This window comes from Mauremys reevesii, linkage group 5 (genome assembly GCF_016161935.1).
Source record: "Mauremys reevesii isolate NIE-2019 linkage group 5, ASM1616193v1, whole genome shotgun sequence".
NCBI lineage: Eukaryota > Metazoa > Chordata > Testudines > Geoemydidae > Mauremys > Mauremys reevesii.
The window spans coordinates 35594648-35614423 of record NC_052627.1 but is presented as its reverse complement, the minus strand read 5'-3'; the positions used below and the strand labels follow the sequence as shown (position 1 = coordinate 35614423).

The following is a 19776-nucleotide window of genomic DNA, read 5'->3' as shown; positions in this document are numbered from 1 at the left end:
CATTTATGCCGATTGAATAAAGTACTATTTAAAACGTTCACATTTGTGTATAACGAAAATAACACAATCAGCCATCACTTACTGGAATCATACTCCCACCAACACAATGTTGTTACTCGTCTTTCGAGTTTCAAATATTTAGAGCAGGGGCTGAGTATTTGGCTCGTTGGAAGAAACCTGACGGGGGGAGGGGGGAATACATACCTATGTGGAATGCAAAAAGGCACATAAAACATGCTAGTTTTTACCTACAATTATTTGCACTTGTCTCCTGCATTTAGTTTACTATGGTTAGAGAAAATTGCTGAAGTGGAAGACTAACTTGATTCTTTTGGATGGACAACGTCTCAACAGATTTTCTGGAATCTGTGGACTCTCTATATGCCCCACACTTACAGAAACTTTGGTCTTTAGCAAAATGATCGTTCAAGGAGATGCTCCACTAAAAACACTATGTAGGCATTATTAAAGTAAAAAAATACAGCTGTTCATATCTGTATATCTTCAGTATCTGATAGCAGATCTGTCAAAGGAAGTTGTTTTTGTCACCAAATAGATCATTTTGCCTGGTCTTCCTTATAGAAAATGGAAATGTAATTAATGGTAAAATGCTTAATGGAGGAAGCATAAGGGTAAGATATAACTGGAGAATGAAGCCAATTTTTAAAAGGAAGTAGAATCAAACTATTGGGAAGAGGCAGATAAATTAATGGAACAAACTGACCTGCTACAGGTCCGTTCAACCGCCACCAACCATTCCCCCTAGAGATCACTTGGAGGCAGTTGAGAACTCTGTCCTGCATACAATTGATATGCATTACTCCCATTAATATCGGTAGGACGTCCAGGCACAGAAATGGAGCAGTTTGTGGCAGAGTAGATTTTACAGTTGACTAAGAAGGGTCTATAGCTGGAATCCTGGCAGAGTTTGCAAACTCGACTTACTGAGCAATTATTAAATTCCTAGGCAAAAAAAATATAATAATAAATCCATCTGGTGTTATGGTAGTGAGGATTTTTTTAAAATGTGATCTTAACTGTGTGTCCTCCTCTCTTCATAATTCTTGCAATTTACAGGGGGAAGACTTTGAAGGCCATTTTCTATAAAACACAAATTTAGACAGGAAACACTAAGTTAAGGTCACACTTTATAAATGGAAATGCAGAGATAGGATCATCCCAGCAACCTTAATTCTGTCTCTCATAGATCAGTAACTGGTTAAAAGATAGGAAACAAAGGATAGAAATAAGTTTTCAGAATGGAGAGAGGTGTCCCCCATTGTTCAACATATTAAAAAATGATCTGGACAAACAGGTAAACAGTGAGGTGGCAGAATTTGCAGATGACACAAAACTATTCAAGATGGTTAAGTCCAAAGCAGACTGCAAAGAGTTACAAAGGGATCTCACAAAACTGGGTGACTAGGCAACAAAATGGCAGATGAAATTCAATGTTGATAAATGCAAAATAATTAATGCACATTGGAAAATATAATCCCAAATATACATATAAAATGATGGGGTCTAAATTGGCTGTTACCGCTTAAAGAGATATTGGAGTCGTTGTGGATAGTTCTCTGAAAACATCCACTCAAAGTGAAGCGGCAGTCAAAAAAAAGCTAACAATTTTGGGAACATCATAGGACATTAGAAATATCATATTTCTTCTCTGCAAATCTATGGTATTCCCACATCTTGAATACTGCATACAGCTGTGGTCACCCCATATCAAAAAAGATACATTGGAATTAGGGCTGTTGATTAATCACAGTTAACTCATGCGATTTAATGCAGCCAATGGCTAAGAGAAACAAGTTTGTTTACATTTACAGGTGATAATGCTGCCCACTTCTTAATTACAATGTCATCTGAAAGTGAGAACAGGCATTCGCATGGCACTGTTGTAAGCTGGCGTTGCAAGATATTTATTTGCCAGAGGACATGCTTCCATGCTGCCGATGCTTGTTAAAAAAATATGTTAATTAAATTAGTGACTGAACTCCTTGGGGAGAGAATTGTATGTCTCCTGCTCTGTTTTACCTGAATTCTGCTTTATATTTCATATTATAGCAGTCTCGGGTGATGACCCAGCACGTTATTCATTTTAAGAATACTTTCACTGAAAATTTGACAAAATGATGAAAATGAAAATGCATCGGTCCACACTGCTTTGGATCATTACCAAGCAGAACTCATCATCACCTTGGACGCATGTCCTCGGGAATGGCGATTGAAACATGAAGGGATATACGAATCTTTAGCGCATCTGGCATGTAAATATTTTGTGATGCTGGCTACAACAGTGCCATGCAAATGCCTGTTCTCACTTTCAGGTGACATTGTAAATAAGAAGCAAGCAGCATTATCTTCTGCAAATGTAAACAAACTTCTTGTTCAGCCAATTGCTCAAACAAGTAGGATTGAATGGACTTGTAGGCTCTAAAGTTTTACATTGTTTTACTTTTGAATGCAGGGGGGAGAGATAGCTCAGTAGTTTGAGCACTGGCCTGCTAAACCCAGTGTTGTGAGTTCAATCCTTGAGGGGGCCACTTAAGGATCTGGGGCAAAAATTGGTCCTACTAGTGAAGGCAGGGGGCTGGACTCAATGACCTTCCAGTTCTAGGAGATTGGTATATCTCCAATTATTAAAATTTTATTATTAAATATTTTTGGGTACATAATTCTACATTTGTAAGTTCAAATTTCATAAAGAGATTGCAGTACTTGTATTAAGTGAATTGAAAAATACTATTTATTTTGATTTTTACAGTGCAAATATTTGTAATAAAAATAAATATAAAGTGTGCACTGTACACTTTGTAGTTTGTGTTGTAATTGAAATCAATATATTTGAAAATGTAGAAATTAAAAAACACAGTAAAAGAACTAAAAAAGAACCACCGCGGCTTAATAACCATGTAAAAGAAGCAGTGAGAGATAAAAAGGCATCTTTTAAAAAGTGGAAGTCAAATCCTAGTGAGGTAAATAGAAAGGAGCCTAAACACTACCAAATTAAGTGTAAAAATGTAATAAGAAAAGCCAAAAAGGAGTTTGAAGAACAGCTAGCCAAAAAAACTCAAAAGGTAATAAAATGTTTTTTAAGTATATCAGAAGCAGAAAGCCTGCTAAACAACCAGTGGAGCCTGTGGACGATCAAGACACAAAAGGAGCACTTAAAGACGACAAAGTCATTGTGGAGAAACTAAATGAATTCTTTGCTTCAGTCTTCACGGCTGAGGATGTTAGGGAGATTCCCAAACCGGAGCCATCCTTTGTAGTGACAAATCTGAGGAATTGTCACAGATTGAAGTGTCATTAGAGGTGGTTTTGGAATTAATGGATAAACTTAACAGTAACAAGTCACCAGGACCAGATGGCATTCACCCAAGAGTTATGAAAACTCAAATGTGAAATTGCGGCACTATTAACTATGACTTGTGACCTGTCCTTTAAATCAGCTTCTGTACTGAATGATTGGAAGATAGCTAATGTAACGCCAATATTTAAAAAGGGCTCTAGACGTGATCCTGGCAATTACAGACCGGTAAGTCTAACGTCAGTACCAGGCAAATTAGCTGAAACAATAGTAAAGAATAAAATTGTCAGACACACAGAACAACAAATTGTTGGGCAAAAGTCAACATGGTTTCTGTAAAGGGAAATCGTGTCTTACTAATGTATTAGAGTTCCTTGAAGGGGTAAGCAAACATGTGGACAAGGGAGATCCATTGGACATAGTGCACTTAGATTTCCAGAAAGCCTTTGATAAGGTCCCTCACCAAAGGCACTTTCATAAATTAAGTTGTCATGGGATAAGAGGGAAGATCCTTTCATGGACTGACAACTGGTTAAAAGACAGGGAACAAGGGGTAGGAATAAATGGTACATTTTCAGAATAAGAGGGCTAACTAGTGGTATTCCCAAGGGTCAGTCCTAGGACCAATCCTATTCAAGTTATTCATAAATGATCTGGAGAAAGGAGTAAACAGTGAGGTGGTAAAGTTTGCAGACGATACTAAACTGCTCAGATAGTTAAGACCAAAGCAGACTGTGAAGAACTTCAAAAAGATCTCACAAAACTAAGTGACCGGTTAACAAAATGGCAAATGAAATTTAATGTGGATAAATGTAAAGTAATGCACCTTGGAAAATATAACCCCAACTATACATACAATATGATGGGTGCTAATTTAGCTACAACTAATCAGGAAAGAGATCTTGGAATCATCATGGATATTTCTCTGAAGACGTCCATGCAGTGTGCAGTGACAGTCAAAAAAGTGAACAGGATGTTAGGAATCATTAAAAAAGGGATAGAGAATAAGATGGAGAGTATCTTATTGCCCTTATATAAATCCATGGTACGCCCACATCTTGACTACTGCATACAGATGTGGTCTCCTCATCTCAAAAAAGATGTACTGGCATTAGAAAAGGTTCAGAGAAGGGCGGGGCAGGTCTTCACTACCCGGTGGGTAGTGATTGATCTATTGGGGATCGATTTATCGTGTCTAGTGTAGATGCGATAAATCAATCCCCGATCACTCTGCCGTTGACTCCGGAACTCCACCACTGCCTAGAAGCAGAGTCAACGGGGGAGCGGCGGCAGTCGACCCCGCGCCATGAGGACGTGAGGTAAGTCGATCTAAGATACATCGACTTCAGCTATGCTCTTCTCGTAGCTGAAGTTGCGTATCTTAGATCGATCCCCCTCCCCAGTGTAGACCAGGGCTAAAATTATTAGGGGTTTGGAACGGGTCCCATATAAGGAGAGATTAAAGAGACTAAGACTTTTCAGCTTGGAAAAGAGGAGACTAAGGGGGGGGGATTTGATAGAGGTATATAAAATCATGAGTGATGTGGAGAAAGTGAATAAGGAAAAGTTATTTACTTGTTCCCATAATACAAGAACTAGGGGTCACCAAATGAAATTAATAGGCATCAGGTTTAAAACAAATAAAAGGAAGTTCTTCTTCACACAGCACACAATCAACTTGTGGAACTCCTTGCCTGAGGAGGTTGTGAAGGCTAGGACTATAACAGGGTTTAAAAGAGAACTAGATAAATTCATGGAGGTTAAGTCCATTAATGGCTATTAGCCAGGATGGGTAAGGAATGGTGTCCCTAGACTCTGTTTGTCAGCAGGTGGAGATGGATGGCAGGAGAGAGATCACTTGATCATTACCTGTTAGGTTCACTCCCTCCGGGGCACCTGGCATTGGCCACTGTCAGTAGACAGGATACTGGGCTGGATGGACCTTTGGTCTGACCCAGTATGGCCATTCTTATGTTCTTAGAAAACATTCAAAAATATTTAAATAAATGGTACTGTATTATAAACAGTTTAATTAATGGTAATTAATATTTTAAATTGCTTGAGAGCCCTAATTGGAATTAGAAAAGATACAAAAAAGGACAAAAAATGATTAGGGGTATGGAACAGCTTTCATATGAGGAGAGATTAATAAGACTGGGACTTTTAGCTTGGAAAAGAGATGACTAAGGAGGAATGATTAAGGTCTATAAAATCAGGACTGGTGTGGAGAAAGTAAAAGAAGTGTTATTTATTCCACATAACACAAATACTAGGGGTTTCCAAATGAAATTAATAGGCAGCAGGTTGAAACAAACAAAAGGAAGTATTTCTTCACACAACGCACATTCAACCTGTGGGCAGGGGTGGAAGTAACTTACAGGATTTACTGGTACTGCCGGAGTCCTGAGGGGGGCGTGGCCTCATCCGGAAGAGGTGTGGCTTCTCAAGATTTAAAGGCCCTGGGGCACCAGCTGTGGCTGGGAGATCCAGGGCCTTTAAATCAACCAGGGGCTCCCAGCTGAAGAGGTGGCTAGGAGCCCCCCTGGGCTCAGGGGCAAATTAAAGGGCCCGGGGCTCCGGCAGCCAGGGGGAACCCCGAGCTTTGCGGGGCTGGGGCAGGGATTTAAAGGGCCCAGAGCTCCTGCCACTGAGGGGAGCCCCGAGCCCTTTAAATCCTGGCCCCAGCCCGGCCGCCAGAGCTGTGGCCAGGATTCAAAGGGCTCTGGGCTGCCCGCAGTGGCGGGGAGCTCTGAGCCCTTTCAATCCCCGCCGTGGAAGCCGGCTCTTGCCAGTACGCCATACCGGACCATACCGGCTTACTTTCACCTCTGCCTGTGGGTCTTTGCCAGAGGATGTGGTGAAGGCCAAGACTATAATAGGGTTCAAAGAAGAACTAGATACATTCACGGCAGAGCTGTAACTAGGGGTTTTTGTGCCTGAGGCAAGGGAGAGGGGCAGCACATTGGGCTCTTCAGTGGCAATTCGGCAGCAGGTCCTTCCCTCTGAGGGACTGAGTGACCCACTGCCAAACTGCCGCCGAAGAGCCCGACGTGCTGCCTCTCTCCCTTGCCGACGACCGGCGGCAATTCGGCGGCGGGTCCCTCAGTCCCTCTCGGAGGGAAGGACTTGCTGCCGAAGGAGAGACTTTCTGCGCCCCTCACCTTCCGCGCCCGAGGCAAGTGCCTCACTCGCCTCACCCTCATTATGGCACTGATTCATGGAGAATGGGTGCATCAGTGCTATTAGGCAGGATGGGCAGGGATGGTGTCCCTAGCCTCTGTTGCCAGAAGCTGGGGATGGGCAACAGAGGATGGATCACTTGATGATTACCTGTTCTATTTATTCCCTCTGAAGCACCTGGCACTGGACATAGTCGGAAGACTGGACATATTCTGAGTCTATACCTGAGGGAAGTAAACCATGGGCTAGATAGACCATTGGTCTAATCCAGTATGGCCATTTTTCTGTTCTTATGCCAAACAAGAACTGATAACTAGGATATGTGGGCTACCTCCTCTTGTTGCTAGATACATCGTGCACTTCCATTTAAATAGTACACTACTGTATAATTCAATTGTGTCACATGGAACTATTGCTACCTTCTATAATGCCGTAAACCGTCATCACAAAAAAGCCAGATTGTTACATATCTTAACCACATGCTGACAGGATAACTGTCACGATAACTCCCGAACAGTAGAGAAGTTTCAAAAGTAAAAGTGTTTGTCATTCTGTGAGATTTAGCATAGACAAGTAGAGATTATAGCTGTGGCACTAAACCTGCTACCAACCAGGCCAAAAATTAGGTCACTTACAACATGAGTGCAGGGGAATCATGTTTAGCTATCACACATACACATACAAAACTAGAGCTATGTTCTTATCAGTTCCTTGGCTACTCAGACAAAATGCACAAATAAAGTGGTTAGAAGATGCCTGTAGCTCTGACTGCAAACCTCTCAGAGTACATATTAAATCAAATTAATAAGGCTCTTTCGTCAAAATATCTCCATTGGGGAAACAAAGTACAAGTTGTCAGGACGGAAGGGTGCTGTGGCATAGGCAAAGTGGTACAGGCTGGTGGCTGGAGAACAGGCAGAGTTGAGGCTGTTCGGATGCCCTTAATTCTGTATTTCCATACCCCCACTTTCTTTTAAAGTAACCTTGACTTTAAATTTGTAGTATTTGTTTTTTAGAATTCTCATTAAGGTTTTTACACATGAAGTAACTGATGGATATTTACCATCTTAACTCCAATTTAATGAAACAATTTCTTTGGGATTATAATTGTGGCTTGATTATTTGTTCTATTATTAAACTGTAAAATGAGGGCATATAACATATATATTCAGGGTAAGCCTTTTAAAGTCAGACTATGTACCAACACAGTGTGGGATTCATGGGAGACAGAATGTACAGAATACTTCTTAAAAAGAGAGTCTTAAATGCTCTTTTCACATTCCCTATACAGTAATACAAACTTTAGTACTTAGAGGTTAAACTGTTCACTAACGGTGATAATTACCATACCAGTGAAATACCTATAAATAGATATGCAATTTTCAGTGCTAGTTATAACTAAAGCAGAATTTCTTGGGGGGAAAGTGTTCAGATTACATTACAGGATGGATTTTCAATCAGTTAGAATAGGGAACAGAGCCAGTCACATAGATGGGTCTAATTCAATAATCTGCCATATAGGACACCCACATTTGGGAATCAGCATGGAACATTCACTTCTCAAGTCACCTGGGGCTGAGATCATGTGGGTTGGGGGCGGTAGTTCAGCCTTTGGGGAGGAGAAGGGAAATGCATCATAATTTCACACTCCTTAGCAGCTGGTTATGAAGAGCTATTCCAATGTTCAGAAGGGCAACTGTGATATTTACAATTTCAAATGCAGGAAGGGTTTATAAATGGCAAAAGGTGGGCTTGGAGTGAAGGGGTGGATGAAAAAGCTTAGGACCAACACAGTCACACACTGTAATATTCTGAGTCTATACCTGAGGGATGTAAACCATGCAAGCATGTGTCCATGCTTTGATGCCCTGCGATGCTTGGGGTGGGGGGGAAGATAGGGATGAGGAATAGAAAATGAAGGCAACCCCAAAAATCCGCCCTAAGAAATTTCAACCTAAGAAAATTTGCATTTATAGCATTGCAGTTATTTCTATTTTTTTTTAAATCTGCCATCTCTCACCCCATTATAATGGTCTTAGAACTACTCATTTCAATATGTGCAACAGTATTTACTGCACTGCACAAAACATGCCACAAAGTGCTTGTGAACATCTGAATACAATGCATTTTACGAAGCCTACACACCATGCTAGGGAATTTGGTAATAGCCGTAGGAATGGTTAATTATACAAAGCAGCCCCCTAGTGTTGGAATAATATAGCGTTCTAGCTTCTTTATGACAGGTAGAGCCGGGCATGTTTTAAAGAGTAAGTGCCTCTCCTTTTTTTGTCTTTTATTTATCCTTTGTTTATATAATAAATGTTTATTTATCCTCTCAACCATTTTGATCATCTAGGGAGATGATATATAATGATTTTTTTGGCCTTTGTAAAATGCTTTGAGATCCATGGTTGAGAAGTGTTATATAAGAGCTAGGTACTATATTATACAAAAACATACTCCACCTTTGTAAAGTGTGTGTGTGTATGTATTATGCACAGGTGTGAGGATTAAATATAGTTAGGCTTCCCAAGTTTTATTTGTTTAATTAAATCAGTCTACACATTTTCTATTAATTGAAGAAAAATGTGTTTAGAGGTAGGATAAACCAGGTTAAATTAACCTGGAAATACTGGATTTAACAAAAATCAGCAGGGAATAAATATAATCCAAAGAGAGTTTAACAATATCTCCTCCCCTCCCCCCACATTTACCTCCCTCAACTCAGTAATGCTGCCAGTTTAGGGGAATGAACAAGAGGAGACCACCTAGGGCTGCTCCTTCATAGCTCAAGGAAATAAGCCAGCTATGGATCCTCTTCCCATGCATGCAGGGCCGGCTCCAGACCCCAGCGCGCCAAGCATGCGCTTGGGGCGGCATTTTGCCGGCAGGGCGGCAGGCGGCTCCGGCGGACCTTCCGCAGACGTGCCTGTGGAGGGTTCGCTGGTCCCGCGGCTCGGGTGGACTTCCTGCAGGCATGACTGCGGACGCTCCACCGGAGCAGCGGGACCAGCAACCGGCAGCGCGCCCCCTGCGGCGTGCCGCCCTGCTTGGGGCGGCCAAATTCCTAGAGCCGCCCCTGCATGCATGAACAAGGAAATTTGGAACAGTTCTATTCCAACAGGGGCCTGAGATCTGAGGAAATTCTCTTGTCAGAACTAGCAGTGGTCCCAAGATGAAGTATGCTTATCTCATAGGGGCAAGGACATTGCAAACAATGCTACTCAACTAAGGGAGAAGCGGTTCCTTTCGTGCCACAGAACAAGGCAAAGTGGCTGTCAGACCATTAAGCTCCTTTGCTTCTTCACAGGACACTCAGGCAGTGGCAGAATCAGATTTTTTCAATTTAAACTAAAATGGTAAAGGTTTAGAAACCCCATATGAGCAACAGTAATCTGTTGAAACTAAAAACCTTAAATAAAGTGGCTTTCATTAAATTATTCTGGATTTACACGGGTGTAATCAAGCAGAAATTGATTCTTAGAAGCACATTCTGTTGGAAAGGCATGGTTAAAGAGTTTGATGCAACATAGTCCTTGCTCCTAGAATTGTATGTTGCATATACAGGCTCTAATTGTGTATTGTGTATCATGCCCACAAGGAGCTCCACTGAAGTCAACAAGGCTTCACATGCAGGTGTAGAAGTCTCCCCACATGCTACACAATGCAGGATCAGGGCCATGGTTGCAATTCATGGATGTGGTCACTTACTAGAATTTGGGCGAGCCCTGGTATAACTAGGCACAACTGAGTTGATGCAGAGTTTCAGTATTCACTGGAATTTGTTAGTTTCTATGGATTTAGAGTTTCAGTTAATAGAAATGTTTTAAAATTTAAGCACTGTGGGTCCCTATGCTCTCCTAGCCCTACTCCTGTGCAGTGTGAAAGGGAGCAAAGTTACTGGGCCCTGAGCAGAAGAAAAGTAGCTACTCAGCATATTTTCCCCCATTGTGTAGCCAATATTCCCACTCCTGAAAAAGAATCTTTTGTGGCCAGTTGCTGGGAGAGAAGTCAGGGAGAGCTGCAATAATTGGTGTGCATCGCTACAGAATTGCAGAGACTTAGGGTACATCTACACTATGGGATTATTCCGATTTTACATAAACCGGTTTAGTAAAACAGATTGTATAAAATCGAGTGCACGCGGCCACACTAAGCACATTAATTCGGCGGTGTGCGTCCACGGTCCAAGGCTAGCATCGATTTCTGGAGCGTTGCACTGTGGGTAGCTATTCCGTAGCTATCCCATAGTTCCCTCAGTCTCCCCCGCCCCTTGGAATTCTGGGTTGAGATCCCAGTGCCTGATGGGGCAAAAATCATTGTCGCGGGTGGTTCTGGGTAAATGTCGTCAGTCACTCCTTCCTCTGGGAAAGCAACGGCAGACAATCATTTCGCGCCCTTTTTCCCTGGATTGCCCTGGCAGACGCCATTAGCATGGCAACCACGGAGCCTGTTTTGCCTTTTGTCACTGTATGTGTACTGGATGCCGCTGACAGAGGCGATACAGCAGCGCTACACAGCAGCATTCATTTGCTTTTGCATGATAGCAGAGATGGTTACCAGTCGTTCTGTACCATCTACCATGCCATTGTAAATTGGCGATGAGATGACGGCTACCAGTCCTTTTGTGCTGTACCATCTGCTGCTGTCATAGGTGCCCCTGGCTGAGATCGGCCGGGGGCGCAAAAGACAAAAATGGGAATGACTCCCCGAGTCAATCCCTCCTTTATGGTATCTAAAAATAGAATCAGTCCTGCCTAGAATATGGGGCAAGTGTACTAGAGAACCAGTGTATCAGAGAACCAGAGAGCACAGCCGCTCCGTGTCAGATCCCGCAGAAATGATGAGCTGCATGCCATTCACAGGGGGTGCCCCTGCAACAACCCCACCTGTTGCTTCCCTCCTCCCCCAGCCTTCCTGGGCTACCGTTGCAGTGTCCCCCCATTTGTGTGATGAAGTAATAAAGAATGCAGGAATAAGAAACAGTGACTTGTTAGTGAGATAAAATGAGGGGAAGGCAGCCTCCAGCTGCTACGATAGTCCAGACAGGACATTAAGCAGTGTGAGGGAGAGGAGCCCAGCATCCCGCTGCTATGATAGTCCAGGCAGCACAGAATCTTTTCTTTACACATGAAGGGCGGGGGCTGATGGAGCTCAGCTCCCTGTTGCTATGATGAAGATGGTTACCAGCCATTCTGTACCATCTACTGGAAATGATCAGGAGTTTTTTTACCCAGGCGCCCCCAGCCAACTTCACCGGAGGCCAGCCAGAAGCACTCACAGGCTGAGGATGAGGACGGATACCAGTCCTATTGTACTGCACCATCTGCCACAAGGCTGATGATGATGATGGATATCAGCCATATTGTACCATCAGCCACCATGGAGGGGGGGGCGAGGATGCTGCCGTTGACTGCTGCAGCATCGCGTCTATCAGCAGCATTCAGTAAACATAGGGTGACATTTAAAAGAGTCAAGAGAGGATTTTTTCCCTTTTACTTCTGGGGGTGGGTGAGGGAGGTAAATTGACGAGCTATGCCCTGAACCACCCCGGACAATGTGTTTGACACTACAGCCATTGGGAGCTCAGCCAAGAATGCAAATGCTTTTTGGAGACTGCAGGAACTGTGAGATAGCTTGAGTCCTCAGTCCCCCCATCCTCCATGAGCGTCCATTTGATTCTTTGGCTTTCTGTTACGCTTGTCACGCAGCAGTGTGCTGAGTCCCTGCTGTGGCCTCTGTCAGGAGATTTTTTTTAAAATGCTTTGGAATTTCGTCTTCTGTAACGGAGCTCTGATAGAACAGATTTGCCTGCCCATACAGCGATCACATCTGTACGGTCCATGCTGGAGCTCTTTTTGGATTTTGATTTGGGACTGCATCGCCACCTGTGCTGATCGGAGCTCCACGCTGGGCAAACAGGAAATGATATTCAAAAGTTCGCGGGGCTTTTCCTGTCTACCTGGCCACTGTATCCGAGTTCAGATTGCTGTCCAGAGCGGTCAGTGGTGCACTGTGGGATACCGCCCGGAGGCCAATACCGTCAATTTGCGGCCACACTAACCCTAATCCAATATGGTAAAACTGATATTAGCGCTACTCCTCTCATTAGGGAGGAGTACAAAAACCGGTTTAAAGAGCCCTTTATATCGATATAATGGACCTCTTAGTGTGGACGGGTGTGGCGTTAAATCGGTTTAACGCTCCTAAAATCGGTTTAAATGCGTAGTGTAGACCAGGCCTTAGTAAAACTCACAAAATAATGCTGCATGAGGCAGCACTGCTTTCTTTGTGCACAGTGGAGATTCCTCCCCTTTCAGAGGAATCACAGAGTGCTGCCTTGGGCCAGCCACAAATCACAGCACAGGTACTGCTGTGCTGACTTCAGTGGGGCTCCAGGCAGGCATAGAGGCCTGCCCATGTGGAGCAGCTTGCAATCCAGGCCTTAAAAAGGGGAACAGGAAAGGAGTGGAGAAGAAGAGTGTGATTGGCTGCGATCTATGACACATGGATCCCTGGACTCAGTTTAATTTCTTTGTCTTTACCATGACCGGTATGCACCACAGCACCCAGTCTTATGGATCAATAAAGAGAGAATGGATCCAGTGGATGTTTTAAAGTAAATTTTTCACTCCACATGCTTTAGCTTGGAGCTTAATGGGCCTTTATGCTTTACTAGTAGCATAAAGTGATGAGGAAAAGTGGAATGTTCTTCCTCCATCCCCATAGCTAAGAGCAGGGGTTCTCAAACTGGGGGTCAGGACCCCTCAGGGGGTCACGAAGTTATTACATGGGGGGTCGCGAGCTGTTAGCCTCCACCCCAAACCCTGCTTGGCCTCCAGCATTTATAATGGCGTTAAATATATATAAAAAAGTGTTTTTAATATATAAGGGAGGGGTTGCACCCAGAGCCTTGCTGTGTGAAAGGAGTCACCAGTACAAAAGTCTGAGAACCCCTGGCTAAGAGAACCTTGCCCTTTGAAAGATACACTTGGGGCGGCTCCAGGCACCAGCACAGCAAGCACGTGCCTGGGGCAGCAAGCCGAGGGGGGGGTGGCGTGCCAGTCGTCATGAGGGCGGCAGTCAGGAAGCCTTTGGTGGCGTTTCTGCGGGAGGTCTGCTGGTCCTGCAGCTTCGGCAGCAATTCGGTGGCAGCTATGCCAAAGGTGCGGGACCAGCAGATCATCCGCAGAATCACTGCCGAATCCGCGTGACCGGCGGACCACCCACAGAAACGCCGCCGAAGGCCGCCTGATTGCCGTGCTTGGGCCGGCAAAAAACAGAGCCACCCCTGGATACACTGTAGCTCAGTTGGGAAAGTGCAGTAAGTGTCTCAGATGGAATTCTTTGCTGACTGCAGATTGACCCCTAACACACCTAAACTCCCCCTAAACTTCAGGACCAGACTTCAAAGAGAAACTGCTGAATTTCAGTTCATCTGCAAATTTGACACCATCAGCTCAGGATTAAACAAAGACTGTGAATGGCTTGCCAACTACAAAAGCAGTTTCTCCTCCCTTGGTTTTCACACCTCAACTGCTAGAACAGGGCCTCATCCTCCCTGATTGAACTAACCTAGTTATCTCTAGCCTGCTTCTTGCTTGCATATATATACCTGCCCCTGGAAATTTCCACTACATGCATCCGAAGAAGTGGGTATTCACCCACGAAAGCTCATGCTCCAAAACGTCTGTTAGTCTATAAGGTGCCACAGGACTCTTTGCTGCTTTTACACCTAAACTATCTCCCAGGTCAAACAAGCACAGCCCATCTACAGTCTTTAAAAGTTCAACAATTAGTCAAAAAAATGTGGTTAACTTGAAGAGGCTGACAGTTTTATAACAACATTTAATATTTCATAGCTACCAGTTGGAAAGCGACTGCAAGAAGAATGGACTTTGCTTACACTGTGGAGCTGCTTTCCCGTATCTGGAAGATAATGAGCTAGTGAGTTCCAGTCCTTAGAAGTCTACATATTTGCAATGGCACATTATGTTTGACAGTGGTCACTAAGGGCTGAATCAGAGCACAGCAGGAGCCGCCGGCTCGTGTACCAAGGATCTCCATCGGAGCCAGGCACAAGGACTTTTTCCCATATGCAAAGGAGTGGCTTTATAAGTCTTCCTGAAAATCAGAGCCTGCACTAGCTCCAGTGACTCTGTTGTACTCCATAAAATGGGGGACACTGGCCAGTAATTCTTAACAGCAGTGGACCCACCAGCCCCTGCCCTTCCCTTGGCCCATCATTGCCCAGCCTCAACTCTCCTTACTTACTTATGCAGCAGTGTTTCATGTAGCTGTACTCAAAGCCACATACAGACAGGGCATATGCACAGTTGCACCAAATTTTGGCCCCACCCCCATACAGGGAATTACAACAGTTCACTGCCTCTGGGCAGCCATGGAAAAAGGCCTGAAACCAGAAACAACTATCAATGGGCCAAAACCAGAACCTCAAATCCAATCTCTTCCAACATTTGGGGTGAGGTAGGAGTTGGATTTTAATCTTCAGATTGGAAGATTTGCCACTGTTTAAGTCACAGGTCACATCCAAAGCTGGAAGAGGCCTATTTTCCAACTGTGGTTCAGATGCGTGCCCTTGAGCCTTCAGTCCAAGATGCCAGAAGTCTCATGAAAACAGTTGCTCTAGAGACTTTTTTTTGGGGGGGGGGGTAGCAAGGGGGAGACACGCATCATTTCAGGCCAAAAGATATTGGCAGCGGTGAACCTGAACCCAAACTCTAGCCTGAAACTAATCCATACCCCAGCACTTCTTCCTCAGCTCATTTCTATTTATAACAGGCAAAACATCTGGTCCGATTCATGTTCTTACATAGTTTTTACATGTTTATTCTGAATGTTTGGACACATGAGTAGAAACAGAAGCAAGGCAATTCTTCATTCATGTAAATCCCCAGCAGACTAATACAACAGAGAAATTAAGTAATTTTAATCCTATCTACTGTATACAACGATAAGAGGGTAAATAGGTAGTTTAAGGCTTCTGCCCAGTCCTACTACAGTCAACAATGTATATAATAAGATTCCAGGATTATCATCTTGAGTGTCACTCTCAAGCCTAGGATGGCTGTTGAGTCAGTGTGAAGTGATGGAAACTGCTACAAGCCTGGTTGAGAGTTCTTTTTTGTTTAGAATATCACCAGGTTCAATCATCGCTGGGATTTGCTGTCTGTTACCACCAAATTTTTAAGTTCTCAGCCATTTTGACTTTACCAATTACACCCGTTAGACAGCATGGGCTTTCAGCTACTACTACTACCAGTATGACTCAATATCGCCCACATGTTTAGGGTCCCTGTTCTGCAACGCTTAGACAAGTAATTTTACATAGTTCACAAAAAAACCCCAAAAAACAGTCAACTGTCTGATATCACCCCACTCTTGTACTTTATTTGAAATAAGTTATGAATTTAGGGCCCAGTCGTGGTACCATCGAAATCAGTTCTCTGATATCTATATTAGCAGACTAGCTTCACCTATTTTTCCCTTTAAAATCATAAGTGAATTTAGTATTTTATGAAAAGTGTCAGACAGGCCCTCCCTGGACACTGAACTTACCCATAGAACAGGTGCTGCATAGTAGACAATAGCAGTACAGGCTTCCCCCACAGCATCTTGGCAGAGGCCGCAGCCTTGTTCTTGTAGTTTGGTCTTCAGCCCCATTCATTTCTTGGTCTCTTGGATGCTCCTGACAATGAGGGGCCCAACTAGTGTCAAACATTAAAATAATCCGTGGTTTCAATCTAGTTTAGTATTTTATGTAACTATCAGCAAAAGTGGTCAGGTGCTGCCAAGTTCTATTAAAACTTAGAGAAATCAAATGACTTCCCTCAGAAACACTCGCTCAGCCCAAAACAGCCATATCCCCCACTCCCCACATGTCAAAAACCATCCAAAAACTAATGGGACCTTAGTTAGATTTGACCCAGTTACCTAGACATAAAAGATCCTAAGAGCCTGTACCAAGCCCAAGTTATCCTGTCTCAAGCCAAATGCTGCTATTTGAGTCATGGCAGGAGAAGTTATATAAAATAGTTGGCTTTTGCCCTGCACTAATAAAAATAGACTAGAAGACCTTTCAGAAAGAAGGACTCCTTTCCCTTTTCATGCTGATATTTTGATATATTATGTTATCTATATGGCTAGACATCATAGTTCTTCAAGAAGGTTTATTTGTAAAGTTGTGGATTGATTTGTAAAAACACTCCTCGCTCCTTTCTACACCATTTGCAAAACCAACTCCGCAGCAGAGCATTAGTGCATGGCATGAGACCCTGAAAGTGACTAAAAAGGTCAGGAAAGAGGCGGTTTCAGCAATCAATGTGGAATACAAAGAAGGCCCAAATAAGAGATTTGGCTGTGGGGGGATGAAAAGAAATGATGGATCTTGGTGATGTTGAGACGGAAGCAGCAGCAGAATTTGGTGACCTCCTGAACATGGTACAAAAGACATCTCTTTCACAGGATGTTTGGAAAGGGCTGGTGGTGTTCTTCCCAGAGTGACAGAGGAGTACAAAGGAGCTTTTTTCTTTTTTTTGTAGGTATCAGGGGAGCAGAGCTCCTTTTGAATAATCATTTGAATGCTGCTGGGTTTGGTAGGGGGTGTTTGTTTGGATTTTTATTTTTTATAATATTAAGTGTGTGTTAGGACACCTAGAGCTTTGTATAGACAGCTTTTCATTACCTAAAACCAAAATAAGTAAGTAAAGATTTAGTGATAGCCTGGATTGTGAGGCAAGGGAGAAGGAGTCAAAGTTAACTCCCATATTGTGGGTTTGAACAACAGGGAGGACCACTGACTGAAGAGGGAGAAGCAGAGAAGGTTTATGAGTTTTGGCCACGTTTAATGGAGCCCTGAACCTGATTCAATCTCTGGGTGTTACTGGACTATATTAAAACACACACACACCCCCTCCAGAAGGGCCAAGTGGTATGCTCCCCTTACAGAAAATTTTCACTGGAAATTCTGGATTTTCAGAGCTGTCACTTTAATTTGCTTTAAGACAGTGTCCCTCTTTTGGTCACATAGGGCCTGATTTTCAGAAGTGCTGAGCTTCCAGCTGAAGTCAGCACTTCTAGACATCATTCCCCAACCTGCTTCAGAAGGTAACAGAAGCTGAAAGAGATCCCCTGTTTCCTTTCAGCCTCTAAGTCTGCCTGAGAGATTTAGGGGCCTCGTTTAATCAATCATCTTGCAAATTTAAAACCTCTGTGGTTTTTCTCCTGGCAGCCCTCTCAATCCTCTCTTCTCCTGCAAATGAGACACTCTTCCAGGAAAAGGAACCATAGAGCTGGATGGATTTCAAGACCCTAACCCGAGTGTTTGAGCTTAAAGAATTTAAAGGCCTTAACTTGGCCCTTAGAATGGAAGACTACATTTCCTTCCAGGATGAGAAAGGATCATGTTCTGGCTGTTGCATTACACCCTAATGTCTCTTTGGCCTTTGCCTTAACCAAGTCACATTGGTCACCTTAGAAGGTCTGCAGACCCTGTCAGGTCCAAGTGATGAATGTTAACCTTCAACTTTTCAAGATTTTCCTTGTTGGCTGTTGAAATGCTTTCAAAGTTTAATATTAAAAAAAACAACCCACAAGTACTCAGGTTTCTTAGACATGCTTCAGCTCATCTGCAGATATACTCAACATCTGTTCATGCATTTATGCAATGCTCAGTGGCTCACATGAATTAAGAGTTAATTACCTGCTGTCCTAGGCTGAACTTAATTTTTCATATAGCAAGCTAAACTGGGTCTTTTGTGCCACTGATATGAAAGAATAGGTGGCTAGCTGTGCTTTATCAGCAACAATGAATGTGAATTGGACTGTGCAGCATAAAAGGATCGCGAATGCAGGCAACAATTTATTTATACATACACACACACACACACACACTTCTAAACATAACTGCTTTCGTGGGATTGTCCCATCGAAAATGGGACTGTTAATACGAATACAGTTACGTGTGTGTGTGTGTGTGTGTGTTTGTTTTCTAGATGGGGCGATATGTGCTTACCTGGACATGACTGCTATTTATATTGCATTACTGTGTGATTAAAAACTGATTGTAGATATGTTTGGCCATTAGAGCTGTGCAAAGCATTTGAAACAAAACACGAAACCATGTTGCTTGCATGGTTTCATATTGTTAGCCAGGCTGAGAAAACCTGAGCTGATTTATGATTTCCTATTAAAATCATGCAGCCGACAAAGTGGGTATTCACCCACAAAATGTTATGCTCCAATATGTCTGTTAGTCTATAAGGTGGAACGGGACTCTTTGCTGCTATTAACATCAGGTGAAACTTATTTTTAGAACTGGGCTTAAGCTAGAAAGTTTAGAAAAATCTGGGTTTGGATCTAAAGGTTGAGGTGTTTGGAATGGGGATTTTGGTTCAGATCTCTCTCTACCCATTTGGCATGGTCTCACCATACCACTCAGATGTTTTGACTAAGTTTTTCTGTAAGTTTTTGTATTTATTCAAATGCAGGAATTTAAAGCAAAATTCAAGGTGTTGAGCCGTCCAAACTGAATCAAAAGAAAGAATTTCCACAAATTCATGTGAACATAAACAGTTGAGTTTTGCGTGGCTCTACTAATTACTGGATGACTAGAATCTAATCAGGGATTTCTATTGCTTTTGCCTTGTGTCACTGCTGATTGCTTGCTTTAAAAATAACAGTGCAGGTGTCCAGATTAGGTATTATGTTGAACGAGAACGCACAGATCGTATGTGACCAACTGCAGTACAAAAGGATTTTAAATGCAGGCAACACTTTGTTTACATCCAACAGTTTCTAAGGACTGAAAGTGTGAATGTGCCTAGGGCATCTAAGCAATAGATTAATAGTGTTGGTCTGTCACACTGAAACATGAAATTGCTGCACTCTGGATAGTAGCCAACCTTTGCCTGAAGTTATTTTGTTTGCCAAGTTCAACGAGTATATTTAAAAGATCACACGAAAAGTAATCCCGGTTTATTGTGCAAACCTTTCTGCCACAGGGGCCTAAGTTTGGTCACAGTAGCTGAAGTTCGTGCAGTGGGTATTTCTCCCTTGGCCTGCACTGAGGGCCAGCCAAAGTGCTTTTCAGCACATGGTGATGAAAAGGAGGATCAAACAGCTCTCAAAGCAAAGCCTCTATCTGACTGGGCCTTTCTATATATAGGGTAGTGCAATAAACACCCCTGTGAACAGTGTGCAATCTGCCTGCCTGGGACTAAGGTTACACACACACACACACACACGCGCGCCCATTTCAT

General features: G+C 43.2%; 2 long non-coding RNA genes across 2 annotated transcripts in view; one reads left to right on the top strand and one right to left on the bottom strand.

The window, feature by feature from the left end:
• The window catches only part of LOC120406649, a 53572-nt gene that overhangs the window by 1578 nt on the left and 32218 nt on the right, over positions 1–19776 (bottom strand). Inside the window, exon 2 of the long non-coding RNA XR_005599443.1 lies at positions 16076–16224. This is a non-coding gene — a long non-coding RNA (uncharacterized LOC120406649). The remainder of the gene's footprint in view (positions 1–16075; positions 16225–19776) is intronic.
• LOC120406651 lies at positions 4590–18057 on the top strand. The gene is made up of 3 exons (XR_005599444.1): positions 4590–4635; positions 14359–14443; positions 17748–18057. It is a non-coding gene; the product is annotated as an uncharacterized LOC120406651 (long non-coding RNA).